At 47.4% G+C, this 15,564-nt stretch overlaps 1 non-coding gene across 1 annotated transcript; it reads right to left on the bottom strand.

Annotated features, from left to right (window-relative positions):
- Window positions 1-3,840: 3,840 nt before the first annotated feature.
- Window positions 3,841-3,958, bottom strand: LOC114909811 (U5 spliceosomal RNA). The gene has a single exon (XR_003797394.1). It is a non-coding gene; the product is annotated as a U5 spliceosomal RNA (small nuclear RNA).
- Between the last annotated feature and the right edge of the window lie 11,606 nt (window positions 3,959-15,564).

The following is a 15,564-nucleotide window of genomic DNA, read 5'->3' on the forward strand; positions in this document are numbered from 1 at the left end:
GTAAATAAAAAACATAAAGCTTACAGCTCCTAATATTTCCAAATGGTTTCGCATCTAGGTACGAACAAGGCCCGACCCTGCTTGGCTTCTGAGAGTGGACAAGGATCGAGTGAATTGTCGCGTGTAAGAATAAATAGTTGTGAACGAACTCTGAGAGTCACAAAATTGTTAAAAACGCCGGAGAATAATTAAAATCCAAAGAAACCCTGCTAGAGAAATGAAATACTGAAGGCTGCGTGTTTCCTCGCGTGAGAAAGAGAAGAGACAGAGAGAAAACAAAGAAAGCCTCACACACCTGCTATAGTAAGGCGATCTCCTATCCAAGTATTAACCCAGCTCGACACTGCTTAGCTTTTAAGAGCAGACAAGATAAGGCCTTCTCTGGGCTGTACATAAACGTGAATGAAAGCCGTGTGCGCCATACATGTAGCTGCAGCCCCTCCTCGTAAGGTGCACGCAAAGAACACTCAAGCATGCGGCACGTACTTTGGCGTTAGCCACACGAAGTGGAGTGCACTTTTGCTTCTCTCTCATGAAACACTCACGAGAATGAAAAGTAGTCATGACTTTCAGCATCTGCGAACGCTGTCACATTTTAAAATCATGCACAGAACAGGACACAGAGAAACTGAAGAGAAGAATAAATAATTGTGAACGAACTTCGAGAGTCCAATCCTTGAACCGCCACCTTAACGTGGTGGAGGGGTTTGAGTGCCTTAATGATTCCAAGAACTATGTTGCCTGGGGCTATATGCCCCTGGTAGGGTCTCTCCTGGCAAACCGGTCCTGGATGACAGACGAGACAAAGTGCAGTTCAAAAGCCCCTTATGATGACTATTAAATCAAGCTTTTCGTTTACCCTGCCCGGTATGGGGCCACCGGGGCCCCACCTTGGAACCAGGCCTGGGGAGGGGGCTCACATGCGAGCGCCTGGTGGTAAGGTCTATGCCCACGGGGACTGGCTGGGCTCAGCCCGAAGCCATGACGTGGAGCAGCTCTTCTGTGGCCTCACCACCTGCCGGAGAGACCGTAAGGAGCCGGTACGTTGTGATTTGGGCGGTGGTCGGGGCCGAGTGCCCAGCCAACCCAAACCTCAGGCGCCAACTCTGGTTTTTGGGACTTGGAACGTCACCTCACGGGTAAGAAAGAATATTTATTTTTTTCAAACTTTATTTAGTAAAGTTATCAATAATACATATAACCAAAACAATACATTAAAAATCCACAGTTAAACAAACCCGGCACCATTTTCGTACAGTTGGTCAACAAAATCACAAAGCAACCATTACATAAAATACATTGTCAAGACAAAGTCTTTCCCATAACAATCCCCTTTCTGGCTTCAAAGAATATAACTGACCCATGTCTTCCCCACACCAACATACCCAAAAGGACTGTCCCCCAATAGCAGCTCAACCGAAGTTATCATATCATAATACATGCTTCCTTCAAAACACATGAAATACTTGCAAATTACAATATAAAACTTGATCAAACCCCTAAAAACAGACAAATAAATACAAAACAAACATTCACATGAGTAATCATCAGTATAAAAACTCAAAGTGCACAGAATCACCTGATAAAACAAGGCCATTAAAATCTGTAGATGAAACAGACACACACACACACACTTTCAGAACCACTTGTCCCATATGGGGTCGCAGGGAACCAGAGCCAACCCGGTTACACAAGGCATAAGGCCAGAAGGGAAAGGGACACACTCAGGACAGGACACCAGTCCATCACAAGGCTCCCGAAGCAAGACTCGAACCCCAGACCCACCAGAGAGCAGGACTGTGGTCTAACCCACTGCACCACCGCACCCCCCTACATAAAATGCTATACAAATAAAACCCACACAAGTTAAAAATGTTAATTTAAAGTGCACAAACCCAACAACACAAAATTACTAAAATCTGTGAATAAATATTGTACAAATAAAAACCACACAAACAAATATAAAAGAATAAATATACAAAGGGGTAAGATACAAGAAAGCACAATATGTTTTAAAAGAGTACAGTTCCATAAAGCAGACGTCCATCCTCAGGGCTTCAGACACATTTATCCACGAGGCCTTTCTATCTATCCTTTGCCTTGTGGTAGCCCCAGGCAATCAGATCCCGCTTTATTCCAAACTTCAGTTCAGCTCAGATTTTCAATAAGGTACCATAAACTCCCATTTTCAACCCCTTTCGGACAAGGTTAATGCGTGCATTCCACAATTCTTTCTTTGTCAAACTCACAATCAACCAAATCCTACCGGAGGTTGCTTTGTTTACTTTGGGGGACAGCCCCCTCAGGATATTATCAAAAGTCAATGCCATCTCATCATCTAACTCTCTGCACAAGGGCTCAACCAATGACCAGACTGTCCCGGCATAACCGCAATCCCAGAAAACATGTTTAATCATTTCTGCACCCAAACACTGTGGTCGCGGACAGTTGGGACGTTCGGTCAACCCGTACCTGTTAAGTTCCTCCATTCCGGGTAGTCTTTCATGGAGGCACTGCCAGTTTAAATCCTGCTGCCTATTGTCAAGCCCCTTTGGCTGAATTCGAGCCCAAATGTCTTCCCCAAGGCCTAACATCACTCGCGTTCCCCTCCTCTCCAACAAGGGATTATATAACACTTTGTACTTGAGGAGGGTATTTGCGTCAATGACTCTCGGAATGATCTTGCTCCATTTCACCATCTGTTTATAGTGATCTGGCAGAGACTCGGCCTTTGGTCCAGCATTGGACTGCGAATTCACCAAATGTCGCAACGGGAAAGACAGCCAGAGGTGAATAAAATCTTGGTGCAGGTGCTCCAGGGGAGCTGCCAGATGGAAACAGTGCTGCGCAAAAAAGAGGCAATCAAATTTTAGGGGGAAATCAGGAACCCCCCTTCCGCCCCATCCCTCCCTAGGTACATCACCTCCCTCCTCACAAACTAATGCTTCCCAGCCTGTTCCAAGCCAAACACATCTTTCACAAACTATTTCCTTAAATTGCGAGGCATGGGGTAGACATGAGCCAAATAAAGTAAGGTCGGGAGGACGTCAACTTTAAAAATCAGTGTTTTACCAGGTAAGGGGGTGCAGTGGCGCAGTGGCGCAGTGGGTTGGACCATAGTCCTGCTCTCTGGTAGGTCTGGGGTTTGAGTCCTGCTTAGGGTGTCTTACGATGGACTGGTGTCTTGTCCTCGGTGTGTCCTCTCCTTCTCCGGCCTTACGCCCTGTGTTACCGGGTAGGCTCTGGTTCCCTGTGACCCTGTATGGGACAAGTGGTTCTGAAAATGTGTGTGTGTTACCAGGAAGGACAGGGACCTTGCCTTTCACAACCCCATCTTCTGTCTAGCTATTGCAAAATGCACCTCCAAGTTGACCCGGGCTGTTCCTTTTGAAAGAAAACTCACACCCAGCACTCTGAGGGGACCGCTACAAAGTGAGAGACTACCAAAGTTGTCTTTTCGGGCTCCACAGAATCCAAAGTACTTCACCTCTGTCTTCCCGAGGTTGAGCGCCGAATCCGAGGCCCTACCAAACGTCTGAGTTAGGCGAATGTCCTGGGTGAGTGAGCGGTCAGAACATACAAACAGGACAATATCATCTGCATATTGAGCGAGCGCGGCATTGGACTCTCTCTTCCAGAAACAGGATTCACGTGCTGTTCCTGGATGGGTGGGGGGGGGGGTCACATCCGATACGGAATTGATTAGAACAGATACTGCAGTTTAGTTTAAGCCAAGAGAACTAAGAACCACACCAGAAACGCGGTCCGATCGGCAAAACACGCTGCCCGACCCCGCGAAGCGCATCATCTCTCGTTAATACACACGAGGCATGGCCCACCACCCGCTCCGGGAGATGAGGCCTCCAGAAATAACATCGAAACTCAAGTGTGTTTCTCTCCACGGAAATCTTTAGTAAAAGGCGAAAGATTTGTGTGTTTTGAAGGGAAACCTGAGGTGTCTCCGTTCTTGCCCTGGGGCCCCGCCGCTGCTCACTTCGAAGCGGGAGGTCCGTTCGGGGTGCGACACGGAGGGTTACGTCAAGCGCCCTGCCCGACCTCTTCTTTCGTTCACCTGTGACAGGCAGATGTTCAAAGAGGTGCGCCCACGTCACATGAGAGGCGAGATGTAGAAAGAAGGCCTGCCTCAAGGTGAGAGAGGGTAGTCTCGTTTTTGAAAAATGAAGAAAAGTAAGAAAAATGGAGGGAAAACGGTACGTCGAGTGAGCGGTCGGAACATGCAAACAGGACTGTGTCATCTGTATACTGGGCCAACTTAACAGTCCTACCCCCACCTCCTGGAATGAGCATAGAGCTTTTCCAACTTTTTCTCCACTTTCCGCATTGCTCTGCGAGATCGAGCTCTCCTACGAACACAGTACTGCCTAGTAATGGTTCGCACCTTCATTTTGGTGTCTTCCCACCAATCCGAAACCGAGCTACAGAAAGATTTGAGCTCCTGCCATACCTTAAAATGCTTATAAAAAAGGTCCCTATACTCTTTCTCCTTTAAAACATCTACATTCAGTTTCCAATACCCAGGACCATGCAACGGAGCCTCTATGGAAACCGTAGCCTCTACCATCAAGTTGTCCGTCGGCCAATAAGGAGAGAGGTGGACCCGTTTAAAAACAGCAGTCGGAAGCCAAAATATAATCCAGGCGACTCTGTGCTCCTTTACTATTAGACCAGATAATGCCTGGATGACTGGGGTTGCATACTTTAAAACCATCAGAAAGACTAAATCTGAGCATAAAATTCTTAAAATGTTTGATGCTAATATCCTCTTTACCCTCCAGATGTATATTAAAATGCCCCCCAGTTAAGTGTCTATTACAGACACAAAAGGGGGGTCAACTCTTCTAAGAGAGATATGCGGGATGCGGCGTCTACCGGAGCGTTGACACACATCGCACGGATGCGCTGTCCTCTCCAGGTAGCGTCCACTCCCAATACTCTACCCTGTAGAATTCTAAACGTGCTTACATTCTCAAAGCTTCGTTCACCAAAGAGAATGGCAGCGCCTGTTGAGTGGATACCACCCACCCTCCAGTATGATCTACCTTTCCTCCAACCCGAAGAGAAAATGGCCACATCCCGCTGGTCTTTAAGATGGACTTCCTGTAAAAAACATAGCTGAAAGGCAGAGGATGCAAGCCTGTCAAACACTGCTGCTCTTTTCAGGACATTCCTCAGTCCTCTGACATTTAAGGTTAAATTTTAAAATCAGCCATAAAGGGGCAAATTAACCATAAGAACAAAAAAAAAACCCTACTAAAATTCATTAAAAACAGATTTAAAACAAAATCATTCCCCTCCCGACATTTCTATCATACTCTGAAAGTCTATAGCAACATATGGCAGCTCATAAATATCATCATTCTGAATAAAGAGGGGAACTCATCATACTGTAGGGGGGTGCGGCCACAACCGGCCAGTCCGTATGACTTCCATCCCCCACCAGCAAACATCGGTCTCAGTCCTCCTCTATCTTTGCTGCTGGCTTTTCCTCTTTCCTGCTCGACCCCTCCTCTCTTCTGCTTTTCTTATACTCCTTAGGAGTAGGGCCTTTACTCCTTTTCCTATTTGTACCCTTTGGGGTACTCTGGGATTTGGTGGGCGAGGTCCTTGGGGTCATAAACATCAGGTATTCCTTCTCTGTTGCTAACTCTGCATGCACCTGCTCCTCAGCAACATTAGGTTGGACAAACATTTCTTCCTCCCTTCCGCCAGACACCCGGCTCCCCGACACCGCATCGGCATAGGAGTGTTTCCTCTGAGAGCAGGTGCGGGCAAGATGATCTTCTGCCCCGCAGATATTATACCCGCATGGACTTTTACAATCTCTAGCCACGTAGCCTTTCTCCAAACAGTTATTGCACCGCATATTGGTGCACTCAGCCCCCGTATGCCAAACCCCTGCAGAAGGGTGGCTGGTTAGAATAAAAAAGAAAGCCCTCGCTTGTACCCAAATTAAAAGTAGGGGGTGGGTGGCGAAACCCATCAAAACCTTGTGGATTAGGGAGCAAACGGATCCGAAACTGTCTTTTCCCATTCCAGAAACCAAGTTCATCCCTCATATCTTTATGGCCCGGCAAAACTTCAACATACCTTTATAAAAGTTCTTGTATTAACTCCACAGGGGGTGCAGTGGCACAATGGGTTGGACCAGGTCTTGCTCTCCAGTAGGTCTGGGGTTCAAGTCCTACTTGGGGTGCCTTGCGTTGGACTGGCGTCCTGTCCTGGGTGTGTCCCCTCCCGTGGTTCGGAAGGTGTGTGTGTGTGCGTGCGTGCGTGTGAGAGAGTGAACTTTGCCAAAATAAAAGGGTTAAAAACATGTACAGTCACTATATGCTGGTTGTTAACCCCACGGTTCTCAACATCATAGAATTTCAATGCAGGATGATCAGCAAGGGTTCTGCAATTCTCAGTCATCTTTTTAAAACAAAGTTCTGTAGTTAAAGTGACATCAAAGAACCGCAGCGGGTTATTCCATTGAATGCAAATAACGTCCTCCACAGTAAGACCGAGGAGACCCAAAATTACCTCTTTTATAAAGTTAAGTCGGTCGTGGAAGTCTCTGTCTTCCTCCTGGGATCTCCAATAAAAATGGGCTGTGTTTTTCAACAGTCCTCCATCCGCTGCCCGCATTCCATTTGGCGGAAAAGAAATTCTGCCGGTGTCCATTGTTTTTGCCAGTGGTCCCTCTGCATTCTTCAGTGGTGTACCTATCGAAGGTTCCTTCCTTGCAGATGGAGTTCTTCTCGCAAAAGCTTCATGTGTAGACTAATAAAGGGATCTAGGAAACAAGATCTCCAGTCCACCCCATGACAGCAGCAGTCATACCACCTACTGGACACACATTAGTATCACTGGGCTATCCACACACACACACACACACACACACAACATTTTCAGAACTGCTAGTCCCATACAGGGTCACAGGGAACCAGAGCCTACCCGGCAACACAGGGCATGAGGCTGGAGGGGGAGGGGACACACCCAGGACAGGACACCAGTCTGTTGCAAGGCACCCCAAGTGGGACTCGAACCCCAGACCCACCGGACAGCAGGACCGTGGTCCAACCCACTGTGCCCTGGGCTATCCACACACACACACACACACACACACACACACACACACACACACACACACACACACACACACACACACACACACACACACACACACACATTTTCAGAACCGCTCGTCCCATACGGGGTCACGGGGAACCGGAGCCTACCCGGTAACACAGGGCGTAAGGCCAGAGGGGGAGGGGACACACCCAGGACGGGACGCCAGTCCGTCGCAAGGCACCCCAAGCGGGACTCGAACCCCAGACCCACGGGAGAGCAGGACCGTGGTCCAACCCACTGTGCCCTGGGCTATCCAAAGAAAATAAAAGCCTTCCAGAGGATAGAGGATCACCCCATGCCAGTGGCGAACAAGCCACCTACTGGTCAGGCCCTAGGATCACCTCTATCCCTTCTAAGCTTTGCAGCAGCACCTCGTGGCAAGAAAACGAAAAACGATCTTAGCCAAAAGGCCGAAGCGCTTGTCTGTCGTTAAAACACACGGTGTGACCCACCACCCGCTTTTTTTTTTCAGAATGGATCACCACCTCACCCAAGGGTGTCTGGCTCCACACACTGTCTTACTCAACAGGAATAAATTTCTCCATTCATCATTTCCGATAATTAAAATCTTTGTTCAATAAATAAATTAATCCTAAAAACTGCCATGCAAACAATAAAATTTAAGAAAAAACAAAAAAATCAATAAGACCAACTAATATAAAGACCGCATGGCAGAACCTTTAAAACATTAAAAGACATATCCCAAGGCTTAAAACTATACTTAATGAATAATTAAAGGAAAACTTACCCGGTAAAATTTGCCGCTGAAGATGGGTGGTCCCCTGGCCTCTACCCAGGGTGTTACCATATACCTTACCTACCGTTTTTGGGTGATTCCCTTTTCGCAATACGTCTCCCCTATTGTTGTTTTAGTGGAGTAGGTGAATGATGAAGTACATATCCAGAGTTAAAACACAACATGCACCACACAACAAAATTAATTCTACACTATACTAAAGTCAATAAATAGATATATAACAATATATAAATAAATAAATAAATGCAAACACAACCCACACGTAGTCATTTATAGGTGACTCCTTAAAAGTGCAATCAGTGCTGTAAATTTTTAAAATAGTGCAAAACAAATAAAATGTGCCATAAAAATTAGAAACCCTACACCTAACATAAAACAGATAACACACCACAAAACACAACACTAACATTCACCAAAAACAGGGGTTACGGTGTTTTGTAAGTGCGAAAGGACGTGTGCTACTTACCCTAGGATGGAGGATCTGTCACAAACCTGTGGAGTCACAGCCAAAAGAAGCTTTTCCACCTCTATTTAGCTTCTGAGTAATACCACTGAGTGACATCTTTCTCCATCCTAAACGTTAGTTTGGCCCGGATTTTATGATACATACCCTGGATGCCCAAGTCTACCCGTGTCTGGACCAGCTGGGTTCTTGCATTCCAAAGCATTTGTTTGGCTACGCTGATCACCAGCCACGTCCGTTCAGCTGCTGCCTTCTGAATGCCAGGGTCCCATCCCCTCAAGATTTGTCATATGTCAAATCCATCTGCAGATCGATCTTCTTGCACAGGTGAGTCACCAAATGCCAGACCTCCCGTACCTGCCCGCAGTCCCAAAAGGCATGTGCGAGAGTTTCACTTTTGCCACACTGGAGTCGCGAGCAGAGTGGGTGGCTTGTCAATTTGTGCCTGGACAGGACTACTTTGACCAGCAACTTACTGTGTAAACAATGCCAGTTGAAATCTTGCAGATGGTGATTAAGCCCCTTTGGCTGAATCCTGGCCCAGGTGCCCTCCTTGAGCCCCAGAAGAGCTCGAGTTCCTCTCCTCTTCACCAAGGCCTTATACAAGGCCCTGTGCTTAAGGAGGGTCTCTGCCTCAACCCCAGCAACCGTAATCTTATTCCACTTTACAGCGTGGCTGCAATGGGTGGGCCGTGTCTCGGCATTAGGCCCCGTGTTGGACCAGGATTTCACCAACTGGCGCACTGGAAGGGCCAACTAAAGACACAGAAAGTACTGTTGGGGATGCTCAATCGGAGTTGCCTGTCAGTTACATAACTGAGAGAAGATGAGACAACACGGTTTAAGAGGAATGTCAGGCACATCCCTCCCTCCCTCCTCCTTTGGAAGGTACATGACCTCCCTCCTCACATACTCATACCTGCCACCCCAGACAAGATCGAAAACATCCTTCGTGAGACCTCTCCGTGTCGTGCGGGGCGAGGGGTACACCTGCGCAAGGTAGAGCGAAGTGGGGAGGATGTCCACTTTCAGTACCAATGTTTCCCTATTAAGGAGAGGGACCTTGTCCTCCGCAAACCCATTTTCTGTCTGGCTTTGGTCAAACGTTCTTCCCAATTAATCCTGGCGGCACCTTCCGCAAGAAAGTTAACCACCAACACTTTGAGAAGACCCTTGCATCGGGAAAAACCACTGATGCAATCTTCTCTGTTTCCAGCTGCCAAAGAATTTGACAAGAGACTGAACCAGGCCAAGCGCCCGACCGAGCGACCGGTCTGAACACAGGAACAATGTAGTGTCATTCGCGTACTGGGCCAGCTTCACTGCCTCACCACCACCCCGCAGCATAAGCAGACCGTCAATCCCTCTGTGGGTGCATATGGCGACCACCATCGGCTCAATATAAAGAACAGAAAGGAGCGGGGAGAGCTGGCAACCCTGCCTCACTCCACTCTGCTGGGGCACCCACCCCCCTAGGGAGCCATTAATGGTGACTCGGCTACCTACCTTGGTGTAGAGCACACCCACCCACCTCAGGAAATTAGGACTAAAGCCCAATCTGCTCAAGGTGTGAAATAGGAAGCGGTGATCCACTCGGTCAAACGCCTTTTCCTGGTCCAAACTGACCAGCGCGAGAGGGACCTAGGCGATCGCGTCCCGGACCAGGTGCAAATTCCAGAACACAGAACGCCCGGGTACTCCACACATCTGGTCCTGGTGGACCAGGTCGGCCATTACCTTCCTCAGGCGCTCAGTCAGGACTTTCAGTATGATCTTTGCATCGGCACAAAGCATCGTGAGGGGTCTCCAGCTGGCAAGATCGGCTTTATTGCATTTCTTGTACAACAAGGAGAGCACCCCTGTCCTCATACTCTTGGTGAGCAAGTCCCTGCCCAGTATCTCCTCAACAACGCGCAGAAAAACCGATGTTTTAACCCCCTGATGTTAAGAGTTAAAATTTTAAAATCAGCCATTGGGGTATGTGTTAAAAAAACCAAATAAAACAATAAAATAACACACACACACACACACACACACACACACACACACACACACACACTATCAGAACCACTTGTCCCAAACAGGGTCACGGGGAACCAGAGCCTACCCGGTAACACAGAGCGTAAGGCCAGAGGGGAAGGGGACACACCCAGGACAGGACGCCAGTCCGCCGCAAGGCACCCCAAGTGGGAATCGAACCCCAGACCCACCAGAGAGCAGGACGGTGGCCCAACCCACTGCGCCACCGCACCCCCCTCAATAAAATAACACTTAAATGAAATCAAAAACCGACTCTTTTTTAATTCATTAAAACCTCCTCCTCAGAAGATACTCCCGCTGCTGCCCCGCTAGAGTCCCCGTCTGGCAAATACACCTCGGAGTTCGGCGTCACACGTCCTCCCTCATACAACGACCGCCAACTCAACGACATCAATGGGGAGCCACGCAGGGCCCACACGGCATCCATCTCCTCCAGGGAGGCGGAACGCTCTCAGCCTTCTTCCGAAGGGGGCCCGGCTGGCAAAACAACCCCCTCTGATGCTTCTCCAGCCCCCACCGCCATTTCCACTGCCATCTCCATCACTTCAGTTTTGTCACCCATCAGTGTTAGTGCCTGAAGACCCTGCTCCACAGATACCCCGCTTCCAGACACAGCATCTGCATACAAGAGTCTGTACTGCAGACAGAGGTGGACCAGGTGGTCTTCGCTGCAGCAAATGTTGCAGCAGCGGGGACCCTTGCAATCTCTGGTGAAATGTCTGGTCTCCAAGCAGTTTCTCCATTTCATGTTCTTGCAAGCTTCTGCTGCATGTCCCTGACCCTGGCAGAGCCTGCAGAAGAGTGGCTGCTGGGGGTGAAAGAAGTAAACCTTACTATTCTGTATAGTGAAGTATGCTGGAGGATGATGAAGCCTGTCAGGGGCCATAGGGTCGGGATGTAGGTGAGCCTGAAACTGCCTGTGCCCGTTCCATATGCCAAACTCATCTCTGATATCCCTCTGACCCGGTAGGAGGTCGATGTGGCGCTGAAGAAAAGCCCGAATGGCCTTGGCAGGGACAAAGGGGTTGAAAATGTGGACAGTAATTATCCTTCTATCTGTCCACTAAAGGTGCTCAATCCTGTATTGCTTCAACCCCCCCGTCCTTCTCCTTCTTACAAATTTCCACCATTTTCTGGTAGGTTTCATCTGCAAGAACAGTGACGTCGACAAACCATTGGGGTCATTTCTTTCGATGCAAACAACTTGTGTGGTGGCCAGACCCAGCTTTCTAAAGATGACTTCCCTGATGAACCCTGTATGGTCCGGGAAGTCCTCTGTTGCCTCTGAATTTTGCCATCTGAAGCGGGTAGTGTGCTTCATCCTAGGGACCACTGACACTGTAGACTGCTCCTCCTCCTCTGGAGACCCACCCGGGGCAGCAGGGCTCTTCTCGGGCCTGGCAGCCTGTTCTGCAGATGAGGCCGTCGTCACTTCCACCCTTACAATTGTCGTCTCCTCCCTCGTCAGCTCCGCTGCGATGTTCAGGTTTGCTGCTGCCACCACCTCCACCTAGCGTTGGTGTTGTGGCTCCCTCGGTGATGGGCTCCAACATCCCTGATGATCCCTCTTCTTCTGGGGAGCTCTTCCGGGTGTGCGATGGCCTCACCTGCCCCTAAGTGGTCGTCTTCGTCTTTGCCATTGTATTCTCCGCCAAGGCCGTCGTTGTCTTCTTCCTGGTTGTAGTAGTCGTTGTCTTCATTCCCATCGCCAACCTCCCCACTGACATCTGTGATGGCTTCATCCCCCGAAGCGATGCGGAAAGCCCTTTAAAGGGCAATGCTGTAGAAAAAGCTCTCTTATGACTCCTGGTGACAAAACCGCAGTACACATGTACACACATACATTGTCTGAAACCACTTGTCCCAAACAGGGTTGCAGCAAGCCGGAGCCTAACCCGGCAACACAGGGTGCAAGGCTGGAGGGGGAGGGGACACACCCAGAATGGGACGCCAGTCTGCCACTAGGCACCCCAAGCACGACTCAAACCCCAGACCCACCGGAGAGTCAGCCCTGGCCAAACCAGCTGTGCCACCGCGCCCCCCTTAGTTAAAAAGTAATTAAATCTTACAGGTATGAAATATACTGCAAAAGATTCCTTAAATGCCATGGTGGCATCAACACAGTACAAGTAAAATGCCTATAAATAGGAGTCATGTTCCTTGGATTCATAGCCCAGCTTTAATTGCTGCCAAATTCCCTGAAAGTGACTATACTACAAAGGGAAAAATTCCATCTTAATGTAATTATAATTTGTCTGCTTTATAAGATCACAAATCATATCTATACCATCCTTTTACAGTGACAAATGTACCTGCTGACATCAGTGCTGAGTAACTTGAACGTGACAATATTAAGGTAACCACTCTGTTAGGATGTTAACTTGATAGAGCAAAAGATGGTTAACTGTATTTTTTCAATATTTTTCTACAAGCAAAGAAAACCTGAGAGCTGAGATGTGAAAATGGGGAAATTTCTCCTTTTAATTGAAAATGTTCCCCCATAGTGTGTGAGTGACAGAGAGAGTGTGTTGCACTGATGTATGGATGAGTGACCCATTGGAAGTAGTGTAGCTAGCAGTGTAAGTCACCGCAGTGAATAAGGTGTGTCTGATAACACTACATAGAGTTCATTGGAAGTCACTTTGGAGAAAAAAGTGTTGACAACATGTCTGGAATGTTTCTGTGCATTTGGAATATCCTGTGTGAAAGTGTTTTTGCCCATTTCCAGCAGTGGGGTGTTTTTTCAGTTACCTAAGAAGGAAGAAACACGTGTACACCCTAAAAACTTTTGAGTAACAAAATGTTTGCTTTTTGACGTTACAACCTTTCCTGAAGTATTTGGAATTCATTTTTTCTAATATACAGAGACTCCATATATATCTGAACAAAATTTATTGAAAAAAAGGAGCAATTACAGTTGTTATAGTCATAAAGCCTCCATTTAATGCCTCACCCCGCCTGAGAGGGGTCCGGGGAGTCATAGTGCGCAAGCATGTGCGCGAGGCATCCGGAGGAGGGGTCTGTATGGCAGCCTGGTGTCCATGAGCTTCTCTCTGCTCTTTCCATATGAAACACAGGGCTGTCATGTTACTGGTATTTACATGTACTTGTGTTCATGTATCAAATTCTTGTCTCCAAAGCGACGTGCAAATCAGGGTCACAAGTGCTTTTCTCCAACGGAGAGAGAGAAACAGTTACAGAGTGTCCGAGTACCGTCGCTGAGTCCGACACCACCGTTTTTACGACTCAAAAAACACAAGCAGCTGCATACAGAATCAGAAGCGAATAAGAATTACAGATTTCAAGATGAGCCCTTGACCCACCTTTTATCACATAAATACTGCAGTTTTGATCCACATGACAACGCCCTCCCTGCCGCACAGACTAGAATGTACTTGTGAAGTGTAAATACAGACACAGCGCCCTCTAGTGTCGCTATAATTAACACCATGATGTCATCGCATAGGATTCGTTTACACCAAGACCACTCAGTTTGTTAAAAATAAACAAAGGAAGAAGATAGAAAGCCAGAGGCATTGAAAAGAGTGAGAATACTGATAAAAACTGCCATAAATGTGCAACAGGAAACTCAGACACAATCTATACTGTAACCCTAATTGAGGGGTTAGCATGTTTATAAAAGTGAGGAAAAGACAGCAGTGAGCCACACATCTCTGAAAATTATATTGTGTCTGCAGGGCTCTCGGATCAGGACACGGGCCTTTGGAAGCCAACACACACACGGGGAACAAAGAACTGCTTTGTTTAACTAGTTTGAGTCCTATGCCTTCAACCTGTGTCTTTTGCAGGAAGTCCATCTCCGGAACCAGTGGGACGTGACTCTCTTCTCTCAAGAATAGAGGAAGGGTGAGCTCTACTGGAGCGTACGTAGCGTCCACTCTGCAGGCGTGGGAATAGTTTTTGGGGGCCTAAGGTAAGGCCTTTTATTGTTCGTGCTGGCCAGGTTTTAGGGGCGGACGTCACGTGGAGAAGTGTGCACATACTCGTTCTGCGCATCTGTTCACTCGTTTTCATGTGATGGGGTTGCTTGTGCCTTGTCCAGTGTGGGCCTAAAAACTTTAAATAAAAGCGTTAAGTGCAGCACATACAAACAATTATAAGGCTACGGCATTTAACAAGACTTAGTAATAGGAGCATTTGCACCAGAAACCTAAAATACATTAAAACAAACATTCTCAACTTACCACTGAGGCCAAACTGTAATATAAAATGCTGTCCATTAAATATTCGTTCACTAACAGTAAAGCTGTTCTAGTAAATGACTTAGTATTAAATTACAAGTCTAATCTATTCTTTCTTACCGAAACCTGGCTCAGTGAGTCCGATACGATTCCGCTAAAAGAAGCTGTCTGGACGGATATGATTATTTCCATAAACCTCGTTCTGTACGTTATGAAGGTGGAGTCGGCGTTCATTTCAATAATACATTATAAATAACACCAAGAAATTGTGATAACTTTACCTCATTTGAAGTTCTACAGCTAGATTTCAAGTCAAAACTTAGTATAATTATATTACTTATATACTGTCCACCTGGACCGTATTCCCCTTTTTTCAAGGAATTTAGTAACTTCATAACTGATTTAGTCATTAATCATGACAAAATTATCCTGATGGGTGATTTCAATTTTCAAACAGACGTGTCGTCGGATACTCTCGCCAATAGTTTTATGTCTTTGTTAAACTCCCTTGGTTTTACTCAAGTTGTTAACAGTCCCACTGTCACATCCCACGGGGTCACTGCCCCTCCTGGTCAGAGGCGGCGCCACTCAGTGCCGCTAGTTAACGCTTACCTATCACCTCACAGTCTCGTAGGACATGGAGGTATAAAAGGAGCCAGCGGAGCAGAACTAGTCGCGGATTCTTAATCAGCAGTTCTCTTGTGCTTCCTTGGCGATTGGTAGTCTCTTGTTCCCTCAGTCTGTTTCCTAGGTGTGCATGTTCCAGTCCCGAGTGCCCGTCCCGTCAGTTCCTGCCTCTTGTTCTTCAGTCCTGGTCCATCGTTCCTGTCCGGTATTTCGTCACGTCTCAGGGTTTCGGTCATACTCACAGATTAGCGTTTCACTGTTCACCATAGTTCCAACACCGTGTGTGTTTCCTGGTCTCGTGTTTCTTGTTTCACTTCCACCGAGTGTCTTACAATACTCAC

Source organism: Scleropages formosus, unplaced genomic scaffold (assembly GCF_900964775.1).
Source record: "Scleropages formosus unplaced genomic scaffold, fSclFor1.1, whole genome shotgun sequence".
Taxonomy (NCBI): Eukaryota; Metazoa; Chordata; class Actinopteri; order Osteoglossiformes; family Osteoglossidae; genus Scleropages; species Scleropages formosus.